This window comes from Papaver somniferum, unplaced genomic scaffold (assembly GCF_003573695.1).
Source record: "Papaver somniferum cultivar HN1 unplaced genomic scaffold, ASM357369v1 unplaced-scaffold_65, whole genome shotgun sequence".
NCBI classification, from domain to species: Eukaryota; Viridiplantae; Streptophyta; class Magnoliopsida; order Ranunculales; family Papaveraceae; genus Papaver; species Papaver somniferum.
In genome coordinates this window covers 1,252,405-1,273,666 of record NW_020649304.1, presented here as the reverse complement: position 1 = coordinate 1,273,666, position 21,262 = coordinate 1,252,405, and positions in this window count along the sequence as shown.

Genomic DNA, 21,262 nt, shown 5'->3' with positions numbered 1-21,262 from the left:
TGTTCCTGAAGCACCTCTGATGTTCTTCTAGCCATAAAGCACATTTTCTGTAATGCTACCCTCATAGCGCATCTGCTACTCTCGAGCTTGTCAGATTACCTTCTAAAACATAGATCAACCTCGACAAATACTTTATTACAAAATCCAAATGAGTCTGAAAAAACGGGGGTCTAACAACAACACCCAATATTTCGCTTAGCAATCTGTATGGACTAACTCCGAAATACTTTTCTAGAGAATCAACTAGACAGTCAGACTCAATATAGATAAAAGTATCTCAAGGAGTTAATATCTCTCTCTTGATTTGATTTTTACTCAAGCTAAAATCAATAGCGAGTCTTTATCAAATACAAGGAATAACTTGGACGGTACCAAAGACCAATGTCCAAGGATCAATCAATATCAATCAACAACCAAAGGTTGGATTTCCAATTGATGATCACGAACGCACTACCTGTATTATTTCAATTATATAAAATATAATGCGGAAAAGAAATAACACAGACACCAGAAGTTTTGTTAACGAGGAAACCGCAAATGCATAAAAACCCCGGGACCTAGTCCAGATTGAATACACATTGTATTAAGCCGCTACAGACACTAGCCTACTCCAAGCTAACTTCGGAATGGACTATAGTTGAACCCCAATCAGTCTCCCACCGATCCAAGGTACATTTGTATTCATATGCCTCTGATCCCAGCAGGATACTGCACACTTGATTCCCTTAGCTGATCTCACCCACAACCAAGAGTTGCTGCAACCCAAAATCGCAGACTTGATAATAAACAAATCTGTCTCACACAGAAAAGTCTATCAAAGGATAAATCTGTCTCCCACAGATAAACCCTAGGTTTTGTTCCGTATTAAGATATGAAATCAAGGTGAACAGGAACCAATTGATAATCCTGTCTTATATTCCCGAAGAACAACCTAGATTAATCAATCAGATCTCTACAATCCTTCCTGACTACACAGGCGGTTTGTCGAGGAATCACAAACAGTAAGACGAAGATGTTTGTGACTTCTTTATCTTGCTTATCAGAGAACTCTCACGATCTCAAGTCAATCAAAGATTGTACTCGTACGATAGAAGATGCAAGATCAGATCACACAACTACGATAAAAGTAGTATCGATCTGGCTTTACAATCCCAATGAAGTCTTTAAGTCATTAACCTGGTTTTCGAGAAGAAAACCAAAGGTTAAAGGAGAATTGAATCTAGCGAGCGCACTAGTATCACACAGACGTGTGGGGATTAGTTTTGCACAATGCTATATGTCTCCTTTATATAGTCTTCAAATCATGGTTTTGCCTTAGTTACAAAGCAATCCATATTCACCGTTATATGAAAACCTGATTTAGATTCAAGCTAATATTTCTCAACCGTTAGATCGAAAACTTAGCTTATCACACATACTTGGGTAGACGTTTACTGGGTTTGTGAAAACCATGCCCAAACGTGTACGTGTATGTTGGTTCAACATAGTAACCCAAAAGGTTAACCATATGAGCATTTCATATTAACCTTGTTCTTCTTCACCATAACTAGTTCAATTGACTCAAATGAACTAGTGAAAGAGTTGTTCAATTGATATGAGATCTTATGTAACTACACAAGACACAATTGAAACAAATATGATTCGATTCGATTGAATCGGCTCATGAACTTTATAGCCACGATTTTTATAAAACATTCCTTAGTAATTTAAGTTTCATGTTCAGAGCACATCTTTAGATCATAACCACTTAAGCTCACAAACAAGTTCGCGTACTTAAGACAACCGGTGGATTTTTCCAAACTCAGCAAAAAATCTTGGCAAAGAGACTTTCGCCAGTTCGCGGACTAGGTTCGTGTACTTACACGCAAACGAGTTTATAGAAAATCCCAGCAGAAATTCTCGGTACAAGAACTTCCGTCAGTTCGCGGACTGAGTTGGCGGGCTGGGTTCGCGGACTTGGCAAAGCCAATTCCTCCGGTTTCTCTCAATCAACAAAGTTTAAAAACTTCGGATTAAGGAATACATGGTTATGTAATCTAAACTCTCATTCCAATCATTGAGACATTCTCAGAGGACGCTATATAGCCGTTATTCACAGATCGTTTCGCGTCAGAGCAATTCTCAAAGTAATTGAAACTTTTAATGACTTTCGTCACTAGGTGAAGATAAACTTGATCAAAACGAAACGCTTTACCAACATATGATTTCGAGATATAGATAGGCGAGATATACTCAGCTCGAAATATCAAATGTGTATGATCCAGTCTATATAGCATACGACTTTTGTCTCATAAGAAGTAGGAGATAGAAGAGATAGACTTTTGAGTGATAGATAAGTTCAAGTCTCCACATACCTTTTTGTTGATGAAGTTCCACGGTTCCTTGAGTAGATCTTCTTCGTTGTATGATGAATCGCCATGAAGTCCTTGAGCTCAACTACACTTTTCTATCCTAGACTGAGACTTAGCTATGTAGGCTAGAAATCAAAACTCATAGTTTTGATGACTAACATTGAAAATCATGCTTGAGTTAGCTCTAACAATCTCCCCCTTTGTCAATTTTAGTGACAAAACTATTAATACATATGGAATACAAAAAAGATAAACTTTAGTGGCTCCTATTCCATAGTCTGATCTTCAACGTTCCCTGAAATCATCGTCCTTCCAAGTACTCCAATGATCCCAAAGGTTGTAAGTTTAACATCACCGTTGTTGAAGATCCGTATCTATAAAAATGAGAGAAATCTAAATTCTCGATCATTATTATACAGTGTCATAGTATTATTATGTAACATCAAAGTCCAATTGTATCACGACTTTAACAATAACACTATGGTGATATGTATCACTCCCCCTTAGTCAATACTCCATCTCGATTATGGAAACCACTCCCCCTTACACAATGATCCTGTTGATGGTGGATTTTCATTTAAGGCTAAAATTGTAAAAGCCCAAAAACTATGCGCTAACAGCCTGCAAAGGATAAAGCCACTGATAAAGTGGAGAATACTTCTTTACTATAAACTTATAACATTACCAATTAATGCATGACCAACCTTGTATTTCCTGTACTGCTCCACTCTTATTATTGGTGCGGCATGACGACTGAGTGTTGCTCTCAACAGAGCAACACGAATCTCCAAGCATTAAATAAGGAGGCACGTATGAAATACCCGTACAGGCTATAACTCTCGGAGTGTTATACTAGCCCGATTGAGAATCTAGACTGTCCATATCAGTCTCAGAAACAATCACGACCATCCAACTTCACCAGCATGATTGTATGGCTTAGATCGAATCCATAACCCTCAAGCAGGTATTGGAATGTTCAACACCGGACCAATGCGGACCACGCATGGTCGGCCTCCCAAAAAGGGTAACATGGCTTGCCAATTCGTCCAGCAAAAGCATCGTGGACGAGAAACCCTAAATTAGTGTTTGCAGCACATTACATGTGTCGCAAATCAGTCTCAACCATCCATCTTCGCAGGCATAAATGGAGGATGTAGATGTAGATTCAAATGGCCCAGAGCATGTCAACACAAACACCGTGGGCCCTCCTACATACATGACCGATCGGTCAGGACCAAACATGAATGGTCGTCCCAATTCGTGCGTCCAAACAAGGCATGACGCACGGCTGGCAGAACCCTAATTAAGGTTTTCGATCACGAGCGTCCATTTTCACCTGATCGAACGAAGGGTCTAGGGGTCGATTAAGCAGCTCCAGTGAGTATCAACACGATCACTGTGGGTCCACATATCTCCATACCCGATCGACCAAATCATATCATGCCTGGTCGTCTCGATTCGCACACCCAAACTAGGCGTGGTCACACCTCCCAATTGCAAACTAATCTCGACCACTCAACTTTGCTGGACAAATTGAGTGGCTCAGATCACGTTTCTATGGGGTATTAAGGTATGGACGTGTACACCAGCCCGCCGTCTGTATACCAGACTAATCGTCCAAGACCGACCAAACTTGGTTGTCTCGAAACGCGCGCCTGAAGTTGGCTTGACGCGCGGCTTTTGCGGCACCGGATTTCTGTCGCAAATCGATCTCAACCACTCAACTTCGCGGACAAATTGAGTGGCTTAGATCACACTTTCACGAGACAATGAGGTATGGGCGCCTACACTGGCATGCACGATCGGCCCGGCCAAAATTGCGTCCCAAGCTTGGTTTCGACCAAGCTGAAGAGTGATGCTTGCACACCTCTTCATAAACCCTAGTTCCACTAACGGTCGCAGATGAGTGTCTCAAATATCATCTCGTCCGTTCAACTTCACCTGCTTGGTTATACAACCTTGGTCAGGAGTTAACTGGTCAATGAGGTGTCGTGGTGATTATCATCCGCCACTCTACCACACCATGTGGTCGTCCAAGTCAGGACTTGCTTGCGCAACCTCCAAACCATCACATGAAGTAGACTGGACATGAAGCTATTTTAAGACGCTCAAACATCCATGCTTCATACATGCTGAGTATATTCGATGCATTACTTGCATAGAATACACCCGGTACTTCACAAGTATCGACTTTATAAATAACTTAGTTATTTAACCTAGCATTACATGCTAACTTTTGTGGGTCCCACGATCCACACACTCGAGACATTAATCATGTCACAAACTGGGGGATACATACTGGGGTATTGGTCTGGTGGTTTACAGCGTGCAGAGCACAACGTGCCATCATAAGAAGTGTCAGGAAGTCATCGACGGTTAGTGATGATGGGAGAAGTGAGCAAGACTGATCGTGTAACACTAACACCCGCAACTCCATTACTTCATTACTCCACTTTCTCCACTTACCACGAGATACGTGAGTAAGGCTCAATGACTTGTATAAATAGGTTCTCCTCCCTATTTCGACAAGACAAGACAACAAATGCAAGTGTTGATACAACCGTATTCAAACACCGGAACTGATAGCTTACATTCTGCAAGCCAGTTCAGCTTTCTGATACAAGTCATACATAGCCTACACCTTCACAATCTCAACACCTTCTTCGTTTCCCTCCCTAAGATCAACCCCACCTCCTTCACTTTGTGACCGAAACAAGTCTGGAACAGCCATTTCTTGGTTTAGGCCAGAATTGTACAGATTGATTTCTCGAATCACAAAGCACTCCCGTGCAGTGCATTTGTTTAGGGTTTAGATTCATTCCTCATCCACACCCCAAATTACCAAATTCGGCAGGAATAATTTTCACCCATAAACAATTGGCGACCACAGTGGGAGATTAATCTCTCGGTTGCAAAATTGGATTCTGAATATTCATTCCAACCTTCTCAATCTTGGGATAAATCTTAGGTCCGATTCAATCATTAACCTATCCATTTTTGGTTTTTATCTCGGTCTTCATCCCACGATGTATCCTCGCACGCTAGATTCTCCGGAAACCATAGATGATCCAGGTATCATCGCAAGTGTGGCTAGAATGCTAGAGGATGTCCCGGAAAATCAAGCTGGTATCTCTAAAAGGCAGAGCGAAACATTCCGCCTTTTGAATGATATAATAGCTCAATTACAAGAAGGATCGGCAAGCATTTACCCAGATGGTGCAAGAAACGTTGAATCCTTATCTAGAAGTCATGCCTTTACCAGCGGAGATGCAGAGAGAGCGCGTAACCACAGGGGACTCAGGAGAGACGAACAACATGGTCCAGCTGGCGACAAAGACTCGAGACAACTCCGTAGAAGAAAAGACTTGTCCGGGATGCCACATCTGCCGGATAAAGAAAGGGAGCCTGCAGCTTACGGAGCCTTACTGAAAGATTTGTACCTCAAGACTCTTGTCGAATCTCAATATACTACCCAATCCACAACGACCTTTCAGCCAAGTGAAGAAATACTCGAGGAGGGATAAATCAATCAAGGAACACGTGAGTGCGGAGGATGGGAGCGTTCAACTCATTCACCCAACAATGATATTATGACGCCTTCCGCATTCCGTCATCCAGTCAAGCGAGCCGCGGATATGATGACACACTGGTTTTCCAACTCCGCCTCCAAAGAGTGCTCCACATCAAAGCCACAGAGAGACGTCACAACGTCCACTAACGCAGGAAAAGCTAAACTCAAGGTATCTACATTTCCCGTTCCCAATGGAAAAGATCTTGGAGATGCTGGAGACGTGGGTACGAAACGGAGAAGTGGAGCTACCTCCTGTATGGCGTCCACCCACTGATCAAGAAGTAATGGATCCGAGGTATTGTCATTTCCACCAGTTCCTTCACCACCCTACCAGTGAACGCAATGCTTTGAAGCTCATTGTTCAGAAGAAGCTCAATTCAGACGAATAACATTCCTTCTCTGAAAGTTAGTGCAGACGATTTCCTTGGAGAGGCTGCTTCGGTTTCATACAAGTGAGGCTTCAAAAGCAAGTAAGTTCTATCAAACAATTTTTAGAGAAATATAGTTTTAGAATTTACTGGGGACTCGACATCCCACACATGAGAAAGAGATTTGATAACCAAACACCATGTTTGTTTCCCTTTCATACTTCCCTTTTCGTATGATATTTGCAATTTCATATGACATGCGCTATCATTCATAACCAAGATATAAATTCCATTTAGAATAAATCTCTTTCAGAAAAGTCATTCAAAAAACTATCTCAAAATAAACCAATTCAACCACCTATTAGTTCAAAACATGAAATCAAATTGTGAAAGGAAATCCTCACAATCACTCAAAAGCATCTAAAGAAAGAACACAAGTACGAGACACGAATCCTTCAAGGAAAGTCCTTCAGCAGCAACTCATCCTTCTGAGCAAGAGCATATTTCATCCTTTGGAGTGCGGCCTGTTTCAGCTTCAACTCCTTAGACAACTTTTCAACCTCTTCTTCCTGGCGAGCAATACAGTCTGCAGAAGGAGCTTCGTCTTGCAATTTCTGAAGCTCCTGGATTTCAGAGAACCCTTTGAAGAACCAAGGAGAGTTGATGTTGTACTGCACAAACATGTCCCGATGGCACTTTCAGTCTTCAATCACCTCCTCAAAAACACTGCGACCGGTTGTGACGCTCATCCAGTGAATGGACAATAAAGCTTCATGGACGCAATTGACTAATGCAAGGCGACGTTTGAGCTTCGTAGTGGTAGCAATGTGGCCTTGCTTCTTCCATATCACCGTGTATAACTCCTCGAACTGAGCCAGCACACTGAACCCCCCAACCAACACATGACCTGGACGAGGGACATCAAAGGGAGGATCGAAGATAGCCCCAGGAACAACAGGTTGCCTTGCCAATGCTTCATCAGGAACCTTGTCAGCTGCAAGAGGCCTTTCAGAAGAAGTCACCATGACTGCCGTATCAATGAGAACCTTCTCAAGAATATCTTTAAGGGGATCCGCCTCAGCATTAGCAGATGTTGCCTCTCCTGCATTCCTATGGATGTCCACTTCACTCTGAATGCTGATTTCCGTCACGGCCTCGTCTACAAGCTCACTAAGGTTACCACTTGGGGAGGCATTCCGTTCAGTCGATCTTGCACCATCTTTGTCATTATATTGAAGAGGATCAGTATCACCAGACCTCTCCTTAAAAGCATCGCCAGACTCCTCATGAAGACCAGCATCGCCAGACTCCTCATGAAGACCAGTATCGCTAGACTTCTCATGAAGACCAGCATCGCCAGACTTCTCATGAAGACCAGTATCGCCAGACCTCTCGTTATGACTACGAGCCAGTCTTGCGAAAGCATTTTCTTTCGAGATTGCCTGATCGCCAACAAAGGATTACCTTTAGTGAAAGTTGCTCAGGAAGAACGAAACCAAGAGATCAAACAAAAAGAAATTTAAAATACCTGCATATTGGAGGAATTGAGGATCACCGAACCACATGCCTTCTTATCAGACCTCACTCCTGCATGGGGACTGCAGTCATCAGCTCTGGTTCGTTTACCTGGGAGTGGTTTCAACCGAAAATGCTCCTTCAAAACGTCAGAAGATGGTTCGCCGCGGGAATCTGTCACAACCTCCTCCGAGAATTTCTGAAAGGTTAACAATTGCTCCCTCCAAAATTCCTTATACCTGTCGGTTACCACTGGTTTTCTTCCGATAGGAAAGAAAGGAAAGCTCTGCACTGATGAAAAGGCGTCAGCATTAAGAATATCCGGGAAAAGTTCTTTTGGAGCCTCCAACGGACGAAGGAATGGAACACCCTGGTCAAATCCCATTTTTCGAGCATCCCTGTCAATATTGTACGGAGTCACGGTAAATCCTTCGTCAAATAAAGACGGGACATATCCCGGAGTGCAGCTTCGCAAGTAAATGAGTTCTCCAAGACTTGCGGTTTCAACATCAGTACGCAACACGACATCAGGAACAGTAGCAAAAGTCTTTGGATGAACAATGGAAGGATGGATTGGCCCCCATGGACGAAAATCTATAGAGGACACATTGTCGAAGACATCTACGAGCTTCACACCGTTTTTGGGACGTCTCTTCTGCCAATGGAGTATTCTCGAACCACCATACAAACTGCTGAGCGAAGTTGCAGGAACATGAGCATAAATTTTGAAATGTTCCCACAAAAATGCTTGAAGAAAAGCGATATGGATATGCGACTCTACCTTCTTGTACCCGTTGGAAACATGCATGTCTTTTGCTAAGGCGTCCAGATGAGAATACAGTGATCCAAGGAACAAGGCGCCTAGGGGAAGCACCTCACCTTTTGCCAGCCTTATAGAAAACCTAACAAGGTCACCTCTTATGGTATTCTTTCCAGAATCATCGTCAAATATGTCTCTGGATATCCACAAAGACAGGAATGCAATCACGCCAAGCTCGTCTTCCAACTCCTGACCTGGTTTCGGGTCTGCAGGAGACCACTCCGACACCCACCAAGTGTAAAAGCATCTCGAATCTTTCTTCTCCTCCTTATCCAGATCATCGAATTCTGCCTCCTTTCGAAGTATAACATCATAATTGCGACGTTTTGCATCAGAAAACTTGTAAAAGAAGCTTCCGATGATAGGCAAGTTCATCAACGCGGCTACGCTCTCCAAAGTAATAGTCAACTCTCCCCACCGACATATGAGTGTATGAGTAGAAGGGCGCCACCTAGAAATGAAAGTGATCAAGCCCGCAACATCTTTCTTAACTTCAAAAGTAGCAGATACCATGACTGCATTGAGGATTTGCGCTTTGATCAAATTAGCTTTAATACTTATTATTCAGCATGCGCATCATCCATCCTTCCTAAGAACCCAGTAGAGCATGACAAATCTTAAAGTCAATCGGTGAAGGCGGATATTCATTTTTTCGAAGACAGAACCTCATCACAAGTGCTGAAGAAGAGGATGGATCAGCTTCCATATTTTCTGAACCAGAGAGAAGGACTATCTTGTGACTAGGATGTTTCCTAATGTTCGGAAAAGGCACAGTGAACAACTAATCATCTATGTTCGGCATATCTTTGAAGTTGTTAACACTCACCGACTTGGCACCAGCGTTATCTTCAGAAGGCATTTCAACAGGAGTCTTTTTGTTCATCCTACGAAAAGCAAATGTGGAGGTCAACACCTATACAAAACGCATGGGATATGTAGTCGCACATGACATGACACACATTCGCGTTAAAGCACACAAATCAGGGAAAGTAAGCAGGCTGGTATAAAGTCATAGTAGCCAAGTCAAGGTCACGAGACTGGTATGGGTTCACGTGAAGACAAGACTAGTCACGCCAGTCCGGTATTGGTCAATGTCAAAGTCAGGTATCGGGCCACGTCAGCAAATGAGGCTGGTATTCATCAAGTCACAAGTCCGGTATTGATCAATTTACAAGTACGACATTCATCAAGTCACAAGGATGGTATTGGATTCAAACGAGGCTGACATTAAGCCATGACAACATACAAGACTGGTATTACTCAAATCACAAAACCGGTGTTGGTCGAGTAAGCAAGGCTGGTATAAGGTCGACTTTCGGTCAGGCATATGCGGTGGGACCCGCGTCCAATCAAACACACACGATGGGCCACATTCATGTGCACGTATTATAACAAGGATTTCTTATATTCATGGGAATCGTGTTTACGAAATTCAATCCAAACTTATTTCCAAGCTACAACCTAAAAAGCTAGGTTTTCATGCAACGATGAAAAGGAAGCAAAAACAACGTATTCATGGATTCACGACCAAGCAATCCTAGCAAATATCAGGAGTTTTTGCTATCAATTTCGGTGGAAGAACTAATCATGATATATCTTGCAAAAGGTTTTCCTAAGAAATTAGGGTTTTTTCCTAAAAAAAAAAAAAAACGGAAAGCTTACCTTGCTGCGGACGGACGGACGACGGCGACGAGCTCCGGCGGCAGCGACGGGCGGCGTGATCGGCGGCAAAAGCTGCGGACAGAGAAGGGAGCTCCAAACAAACAAAAAAAAAATTGTGAGAAAAAAGAAAAGGGTCGGCCCCTTTATAAACAAAAATTGGAAGAATACCAATAGGAAAAGGATTCCTCTTTTGATTCAAACACCCAAGGAAGGAAACCGGTCCCACCAAAGGATTCCATGTTTGCACGGCGGTGTTTACATGAAAAATTACTAGCGGTCGGTCAAAATTCTTATGGGTAAGCTTCCTTTATCCTGTCTTTCTCACATATGTATGTCACCATCTCATACCTACCCCACAATAGTGTAACCATTATGTGCTAGGCAGGGGACTTAATGTTGATGGTGGATTTTCATTTAAGGCTAAAATTGTAAAAATCCAAAAAATATGCGCTAACACCCTGCAAAGGATAAAGCCACTGATAAAGTGGAGAATACTTCTTCACTATAAACTTATAGCATTACCAATTAATGCATGACCAGCCTTGTATTTCCTGTACTGCTCCACTCTTATTATTCGTGCGGCATGACGACTGAGTGTTGCTCTCAGCAGAGCAACACGAATCTCCAAGCATTAAATAAGGAGGCACGTACGAAATACCCGTACATGCTATAACTCTCGGAGTGTTATACTAACCCGATTCAGCATCTGGACTGTCCATATCAGTCTCAGAAATAATCACGACCATCCAACTTCACCAGCATGATTGGATGGCTTAGATCGAATCCATAACCCTCAAGCAGGTATTGGAATGTTCAACACCAGACCAATGCGGACCCCGCATGGTCGGCCTCCCCAAAAGGGTAGCATGGCTTGCAACTTCGTCCAGCCAAAGCAGCGTGGACGGGAAACCCTAAATTAGTGTTTGCAGCACATTACATGTGTCGCAAATAAGTCTCAACCATCCATCTTCACAGGCATAGATGGAGGATGTATATGTAGATTCAAAAGGCCCAGAGCATGTCAACACAAACACCATGGGCCCGCCTACATACATAACCGATCGGTCAGGACCAAACATGATTGGTCGTCCCAATTCGTGCGTCCAAACAAGGCATGACGCACGGCTGGCAGAACCCTAATTAAGGTTTTCGATCACGAGCGTTCATTTTCACCTGATCGAACGAAGGGACTAGGGGTCGATTAAGCAGGTCCAGTGAGTATCAACACGATCACTGTGGTCCCACATATCTCCACACCCGATCGGCCAAAGCATATCATGCCTGGTCGTCTCGATTCGGACGCCCAAACTAGGCGTGGTCACACCTCCCAATTGCAAACTAATCTCGACCACTCAACTTTTCCGGAAAAATTGAGTGGCTCAGATCACGTTTCTATGGGGTATTAAGGTATGGACGTGTACACCAGCCCGCCGTATGTATACCAGACTAATCGTCCAAGACCGACCGAGCTTGGTTGTCTTGAAACGCGCGCCTGAAGTTGGCATGACGCGCGGCTTTTGCGGCACCGGATTTCTGTCGCAAATCGACCTCAACCACTCAACTTCGCCGGACAAATTGAGTGGCTTAGATCACACTTTCACGAGACAATGAGGTGTGGGCGCCTACGCCGACATGCCGTCTACACGCATGCACGATCTGCCTGGCCAAAATTGCGTCCCAAGATTGGTTTCGACCAAGCTGAAGAGTGATGCTTGCGCACCTCTTCATAAACCCTAATTCCACTAACGGTCGCAGGTGAGTGTCTCAAAGATCATCTCATCCGTTCAACTTCACCTGCTTGGTTATACAACCCTGGTCAGGAGTTAACTGGTCAATAAGGTGTCGTGGTGATTATCATCCGCCACTCTACCACACCATATGGTCGGCCAAGTCAAGACTTGCTTGCGCAGCCTCCAAACCATCACATGAAGTAGGCTGGACATGAAGCTATTTTAAGACGCTCAAACATCGATGCTTCATACATGCTGAGTATATTCGATGCATTACTTGCATAGAATACACATGATACTTCACAAGTATCGACTTCCTAAATAACTTAATTATTTAACCTAGCATTACATGCTACCTTCTGTGGATCCCACGATCCACACACTCGAGACATCAATCATGTCACAAACTGGGGGATACATACCGGGATATTGGTCTGGTGGTTTACAGCGTGCAGCGCACAACGCGCCATCACAAGAACGTGTCAGGAAGTCATAGACGGTTAGTGATGATGGGAGAAGTGGGCAAGACTGATCGTGTAACACTAACACCCGCAACTCCACTCCATCACCCCACTTCCCACGAGAGACGTGAGTAAGGCTCAATGACTTGTATAAATAGGTTCTCCTCCATATTTCGACAAGACAAGACAACAGAAGCAAGTGTTGATACAACCGTATTCAAACACCGAACTGATAGCTTACATTCTGCAAGCCAGTTCATCTTTCTGATACAAGTCATACATAGCCGATACCTTCACAATCTCAACACCTTCTTCGCTTCCCTCCATAAGATCAACCCCATCTCCTTCAGTTTGTGACCAAATCAAGTCTGGAACGACCATTTCTTGGTTTAGGCCAGAATTGTACAGATTGATTTCTCGAATCACAAAGCACTCCCGTGTAGTGCATTTGTTTAGGGTTTAGATTCATTCCTCATCCACACCCCAAATTACCAAATTCGGCAGGAATAATTTTCACCCATAAACAGATCCAAAAACCATATGTATTTATAGTGTGAACTACAATATTTCTCCCCCTTTTTTGTTAATAAAATTGGCAAAGGTACAAGAACGGAATCATAATGAAATTTCCACAAGAGACATTTCATAGACTAATAGAAAAATACATACCAACTTAATTTAGATGCAATCATAAAGCCGAAGCTAAATGCATTCATCAAGGAGTTTTAAGATACAAGATAACCCCTATAAAATTCCACAACCGCACACCCCGCAAGATATTACCATTAAGCACAAGTTCAAAAGAACTCTCCCCCATTTGATGTCATTCCCGAAAGAACAAAAAGAGCGACCTTAATTTCGAAAGAAAAGAAGGATTTTTAAATTGGACACCAAAAACCATAGAAATGATTTTCTATATCCAAAACTCAACCAAATTAATCACAAGAAAACCCATGATTAATTTAATTGGAATACGCAACTAAATTAAACTACAAAAGTGATCAATTTAATTGAAGGTGCTCAACATAAGTAAACTTATGGAGCTAAGACTAAGGTAATCATACAGAGACGACTAACTTAATCGTTCACATTCTCAACATAAGGAAAAAAACCTTACGGAATATACGACTACATTAACCAATAGAACATGATTTGTACAACCGTTCATATACTCAACACAAGAACTTGTGGAATATATGAAAACTCATTACAAGAGAACTTATAATTAATCTAATTGGAATACAAACAACTAAACTAATCACAAAAGTAATCAATTTAATTGTCAAAGGATTTGCTCGACAAAAGAAGACTTTCAGATCAATTAACTAAATAACCAACCAAGATGATTAATTTAGTTCATAATGCTCAACATATAGAATCTTATGGAACAACCAACAAATCCAATAAGAATAATCAACTTAGTTGTATCGTGCTCAACATAAGACACACAATGGAGCCTTTAGGGTAAAATATAACAAAATGGATCAATGAAGATCAATACCGTGGATAACATACAAGGATCTATTCTATTTTCCATCATAACGACATAATAGACTTTATCCTTGTCAAACAAAAGATTTTATCCTATTTTCCATCAAATACATGACTGCATAGGCATAACTTTTGTAATTGTCAAAAGTCCATTCGTCCTTTCATCAATACGAATATCAATTTATGAACGACTTTACTTTTGACACAATATGGGACCTTCAAGTTCACAGATGCAAACAATACATATCCCATAAAAATATTGCAATACTTCAAAACAGATTAATACTGCAATAATATCATCCTCCAAATATATTTAGAATTTCAAAAACCAATAAACCTAAAAAAATAAGAAGATGAAAACAAAAATAGCTATGTGTAGTCACAATCATCGCTATTCAAGCACTAGTTATTCTTCCAACTAATCCAAAAACAAGATATACTAGGCAACAAAACCTTTTATAAATCATTTCATTTACCTTGAATATTCTTCTCGTATTCCCTATATTCTTCAAGCTCATCTTCGATTAGGTCAATCCTTGATTCAAGACTATCCATTTTATCCTCAAGTATTTTGGAAGAAACTTCAAGTTCATTTTTCAGAGCACGAACTTGCTCCAAGACGAGATTCATGGATAAAGAGAGCTTATCAAACTGAGAGACAGTAGGGTTCTCATCAGAAGAAGAGACATGTTTTGCCATAGCACATCTCATTGTCAGAAGAATCGAAACGAATCTTCTTCGAAGGAAATAGAACCGTCCATACATCACTATCTTTACTCGAAATACTAGAGGAGGACATGGTAGAGAAGATGAAATGAGAGTGCTGAAGAGGAAGAGCTTTAAAAAGGAATAGAGGTGTAGGATTCCCAGAAACACCCTTTTTACCAAACCCTAACAGAAGTTGGTTATCCAAAAAGCTGAAACCATTTACAAAAAAGACCTGGTAAAAGCACAAACAGAAAAAAAAAACAAGATTAAATTACAGTCCCCTTGTATATCATGATTCTTGTATAAGAGGAAGAGAACACACGAATCATTTTTCAACAAGATTACTGAGCATAAGGTCTCCAATCCAAGGTTGGACTGGGATAATCTTTGCAAAGAGAGACACCACTCATTCCACTAGGTTTTTGCTTATCCATTTGAAAAGGAAAGTTATGAAGAACTTTCCCATCCATTGTAATCACAGTTTTAAAAAACTTGACTGCAGATCTTTGCAAATCTTGCACCGTTTTTGAAAACACCTTTTAATGAAAGGTAGATTTCCTTTTCTTTTTTTGCATACAACGGTTAGCTGGGCAGGACCGTTTTTGATTTACCGTGCTAAAATGATCCTGAGATGAACTCAAATGAGCAGAGAGATTTGGTAGAGTCTTCTCCGAGAAACTTCTGGAGTTCAACACAAAATCAGGACAGGTTTGCGCCCCACTCATGAAACATAGACGGACATGTCATGAAGGAGTTATGAGAATGATTTTCAGCAAAATAGACTGTGAGAGAAATCATAGATTTCCTCAGGACAATAATCAAGAGTATTCATCCATGCTTTAGTTATCTCTCTTACCTCCGTTTCTGGATCTTTCGAAGTGACCTGAACACTTTTATAGCACTTGAGACCAGTTTCATTAGTAAGACTTTTCTGGATATTCTTATCCTTTACATTGGCTAACGGAGTTTCTTTTTGAGACTTTCTTTTTCTACGTCTGAGTATTTTCTTAAGTTTCTGTATAAACAGAGACAACGTAGAAATAAAGCAATTCTCACTTTTCTCGTTCGTCAATTTAGGACGACAGGTCTTCCAATCAGGAGAAGTGACATGATTGCTAGACAATTGATGGTCACCTCTTGACATGTATTCGCGATCGAAAATTCTAAGTTTTCCGACAAGTGTGTTTCGCGAAAGAGTATTAAGGTTATTTCCCTCAACGATGGCATGTTTTTTGGACTCGTATCTGGATGGCAGCGATCGGAGGATTTTCATCACAATTTCCTTTTCAGGAATAGTCTTACCCAATGAACATCATGCATTAACAATTTCAGACAGTTTTTGATAAAAATTGTCAAACGATTCTTCTTCTGCCATATAAAGGTCTTCACATTTGGAATTAAGGTTTTGAAGCCTAGCTTCCTTTTCACTGGGGTTACCTTCAAATACGCTTTCCAAAGTATCCCAAGCTTCTTTAGATGTCATGCACAAGGCCATATGATGTCGAAGATTTGGGGTAATAGCATGCAGGATGGCGTTCAGCCCGTCGGTGTTTTGCCTTGCAGCAATTAACTCGACAACATTATACATAAGAAATTCTTTAGGTACAATTGCATCTCTTTCCATAACAACGGGAATTTCATAGCCATTCAGAACATAAATCCATGATTGGAAGTCACGCGACTGAAGAAATGTGCGCATAAAAACTTTCCTCCATAGATAGTTTGAGCCATCGAAGACTGGTGGTACGTTTACAGAGATAACACTTTCGTCCATAGAGTCAGATCGCTACAAACACGTACTTGTTAGGTCTTAAACGTGTTTACCTGCTTTGATACCAACTGAAAAAGCGAGGGTCTAACACTTTCGTCCATAGAGTCAGATCGCTACAAACACGTACTTGTTAGGTCTTAAACGTGTTTACCTGCTTTTATCTGTATGGACTAACTCCGAAATACTTTGCTAGAGAATCAACTAGACAGTCAGACTCAATCTAGATAAAAGTATCTCAAGGAGTTAATATCTCTCTCTTGATTTGATTTTTACTCAAGCTAAAATCAATAGCGAGTCTTTATCAAATACAAGGAATAACTTGGACGGTACCAAAGACCAATGTCCAAGGATCAATCAATATCAATCAACAACCAAAGGTTGGATTTACAATTGATGATCACGAACGACTACCTGTATTATTTCAATTATATAAAATATAATGCGTAAAAGAAATAACACAGACACCAGAAGTTTTGTTAACGAGGAAACCGCAAATGCAGAAAAACCCCGAGACCTAGTCCAGATTGAATACACACTGTATATTAAGCCGCTAAAGACACTAGCCTACTCCAATCTAACTTCGGACTGGACTATAGTTGAACCCCAATCAGTCTCCCACCGATCCAAGGTACAGTTGTACTCCTACGCCTCTGATCCCATAAGGATACTGCACACTTGATTCCCTTAGATGATCTCACCCACAACCAAGAGTTGCTGCAACCCAAAATCGCAGACTTGATAATAAACAAATATGTCTCACACAGAAAAGTCTATCAAAGGATAAATCTGTCTCCCACAGATAAACCCTAGGTTTTGTTCCGTATTAAGATATGAAATCAAGGTGAACATGAACCAATTGATAATCCGGTCTTATATTCCCGAAGAACAGCCTAGATTAATCAATCACCTATCTACAATCCTTCCTGACTACACAGGCGGTTTGTCGAGGAATCACAAACAGTGAGACGAATATGTTTGTGACTTCTTTATCTTGCCTATCGGAGAACTCTCACGATCTCAAGTCAATCAAATATTGTACTCGTACGATAGAAGATGCAAGATCAGATCACACAATTACGATAAAAGTAGTATCGGTCTGGCTTCACAATCTCAATGAAGTCTTTAAGTCGTTAACCTGGTTTTAGAGAAGAAATCCAAAGGTTAAAGGAGAATCGACTCTAGCGAGCGCACTAGTATCACACAGACGTGTGGGGATTAGTTTTGCACAATGCTAGATGTATACTTTATATAGTCTTCAAATCTGGGTTTTGCCTTAGTTACGAAGCAATCCATATTCACCGTTAGATGAAAACCCGATTTAGATTCAAGCTAATATTTCTCAACCGTTAGATCGAAAACTTAGCTTGTCACACACACTTGGGTAAACGTTTACTGGGTTTGTGAAAACCATTCCCAAACGTGTACGTGTATGTTGGTTCAACATAGTAACCCAAAAGGTTAACCATATGAGCATTTCATATTAACCTTGTTCTTCTTCACCATAACTAGTTCAATTGACTCAAATGAACTAGTTAAAAAGTTGTTCAATTGCTATGAGATCTTATGTAACTACACAAGACACAATTGAAACAAAGATGATTCGATTCGATTGAATCGGCTCATGAACTTTATAGCCACGGTTTGTATAAAGCATTCCTTAGTAATTTAAGTTTCATGTTCAGATCACATCTTTAAATCATAACCACTTAAGCTCACAAACAAGTTCGCGGACTTAAGACAACCGATGGAGTTTTCCAAACACAGCAGAAAATCTCGGCAAAGAGACTTTTGCCAGTTCGCGGACTAGGTTCGCGGACTTACACGCAAACGAGTTTTTGGAAAATCCCAGCAGAAATTCTCGGTACAAGAACTTTCGTCAGTTCGCAGACTGAGTTCGCGGACTTGGCAAAGCCAATTCCTCCGGTTTCTCTCAATCAACAAGGTTCGAAAACTTCAGATTAAGGAATACATGGTTATGTAATCTAAACTCTCATTCCAATCATAAAGACATTCTCAGAGGATGTTATATAGTCGCAATTCACAGACCGTTTCGCGTTAGAGCAATTCTCAAATTAATTGAAACTTTTCATGACTTTCTTCACTAGTTGAAGATAAACTTGATCAAAGCGTAACGCTTTACCAACACATGATTTCGAGATATAGATAGGCGAGATATACTCTGCTCGAAATATTAAATGTGTATGATCCAGTCTATATAGCATACGACTTTTGTCTCATAAGAAGTAGGAGATAGAAGATATAGACTTTTGAGTGATAGATAAGTTCAAGTCTCCACATACCTTTTTGTTGATGAAGTTCCACGGTTCCTTGAGTAGATCTTCGTCGTTGTATGATGAATCGCCATGAAGTCCCTGAGCTCAACTACACTTTTCTATCCTAGTCCGAGACTTAGCTATGTAGGCTAGAAATCAAGACTCATAGTTTTGATCACTAACATTGACAAACATGCTTGAGATAGCAACACATGCGAGGTCGACCGAGCTATGCTCTAACAGAGTCCCGATCCATTTGTATAATAAAAGCAGAAGCATAATTTCATCACGTCGAGCTTGTTTATTTGGTCAAAACACATATAATTCTGATGAATAGAACTCAGTCATTCTATGTGGATACATCTCGCTCATAGATACTCAGCCATCATTTCTTAAAAAACTCTTACCACTCGGCGGAGAAGAGTTTCCGTCGCCCCACTTTGAGGTGAGGATACTTCATTGCTCATATCCAAGGCAAATAGCCTCAATCATACCACTTCGAGGCAAGGAGTCCCGCTGCTCATGAACCAGGCAATATGAAAAGCATCCATAGTTACGTACCCATACAGGGCTCAACTAGCCTAAGCAGGTGAAATTCAACTAGTTAATCAAGGAAAAACTTCACTTTATATAAGCGTTCAAGCAGTGAATCCCTACAGATCTCTTCAGTGCTTAGGACTCACCTGTAAGGACCCTCAAGCACATCAACGCTATTTTATCGGTCTAGAAATGATCAAGAGACAGTTTAGCCGTTACTGACTCGATTAATTAAATATTAACTAATAGAAATTAATAAAATAATAATTTGAAAATGGAATTAGTACCACTGAATAGATATCGAAAAGTTATGCGAAATGGACTACTCGAACTCGTCAATCGGACACCGGATGAGAAAAATATCGCACCCGGAAAGTTACATGTAGAAGTTTGACTAAAGTCAACCGGAGTTGACTCGACCGTTGACCGTCTTATCTTGCCGATTGACTTGACCTGACGGGAACCTAAAACCTGTTGGACTTGGACCTTCTTTTAGTAAAAGATTATCCCTTAGTAAATTCTTAAAGGTGTAAAGAAAGTGTAAATTGAATTTAAAATGTGAATTAGTTAATAATCAACAACCTAAACCCCCAACCACATCTCTCACACCACATCGAGAGTGACGCTTACCTCCCCTCCTATTGGTCGGTGAACAAAACCCTCACTTCTGATTGGCTGAAAAAGAAGTTAGCGCCCTTACATTTTTTGGCCATCAATTTCTAATTAAATAGATTCGATCTGATGCTCCAAATTTAGTGGTTGCGTCCACCCTCTTTTATATTGGTAGGTCGATGAAACCCTTGATTCTGATTGCTGAAATTTGTTTAAAATTCTCACACCACGTTTACATGATTTTAAGAAAATCTGGATCCTAAAATGGAATCAATAATAGATTGCCAGGATATTTTGAAGAAAATAAGGCAGAAAATATAATTCATTGGGTATAAAAAAAGAATCAATTTTTATTTTAAAAATACGGTAAATAGAAAAGAAAATTTTCAGACATGGTAAAATTATGATTTTGTATAAAACTGCGCCAGAAACTATGATTTATTCTGTATAAAAAATTAATTTTTGGTAGATAAAAATATAGTGAAAAGGAAAGAAAAATTTCAAACATGGTAAAATTATGATTTTGTATTCTAAGTGTCCATATAAAGTTCTGATACTTCTTAATTTTTGTGAGAGATCAAAATTATTTTCACGAGACTAATTCTTATAGCGTAATATTTAGATAATTTAGGAAATCCTAGATTTGTTTCTCAACATAGATTTTTTAGTTGTCGTGTGTACGGTGAACTTCTTCTTATATGTATACCGTATTATCTTTCGTTCTTTTGTATTTTCAATAGCACTTACGGCGGCTTTCTTTTGTTTTGACTCCTTGTTTTGATCATTTGTTTTTCTTATTCTTTGCAGACATGTTTGTTCACACGGAGCATCAATAAAGAGGTATGAACATCAATTGTTTGATTGCTTTCTCATAATTTTCTAAATTTTTCTCTCTAGATTCCACATGATTAACTGAATTCTCGAACTCCACTATCATTCAAGTCTTGCCTTTTTCTTCTGGAAACCTTGAAGAAACCAGAGGAACTATACATATTTTGAGTTAAACTTATCTTGCTTCATATGGGAGATTTTTTTTTTGCTTCCTATGATTTAAATTGATGTAAAAAGGAGTCCTGGATTGTTAGTTGATAATTTATTTAGGGTTAAACTTATACATGTTAAATCTATCATGTGTCTGATTTAGGGCTTCGGGTACTAATATTTCAGACTCTCAACAGGTATACCCTGTGGTAATTATGAGCATGGCTTAGAGACCTCATCAGCTACAGTAACGGCAGTTAGAACAACCCCAACAGGAACTACATTTTCTTTTAAATTTTAGGCATCTCATTGGCGGAGTATTGTTTCAGCGCAGAGGCATTTAGTTGTTGTGGTGCTTAATACAATGATATATTAATCCAACAGGTTGGCTACTACGGTTTCATGACTATA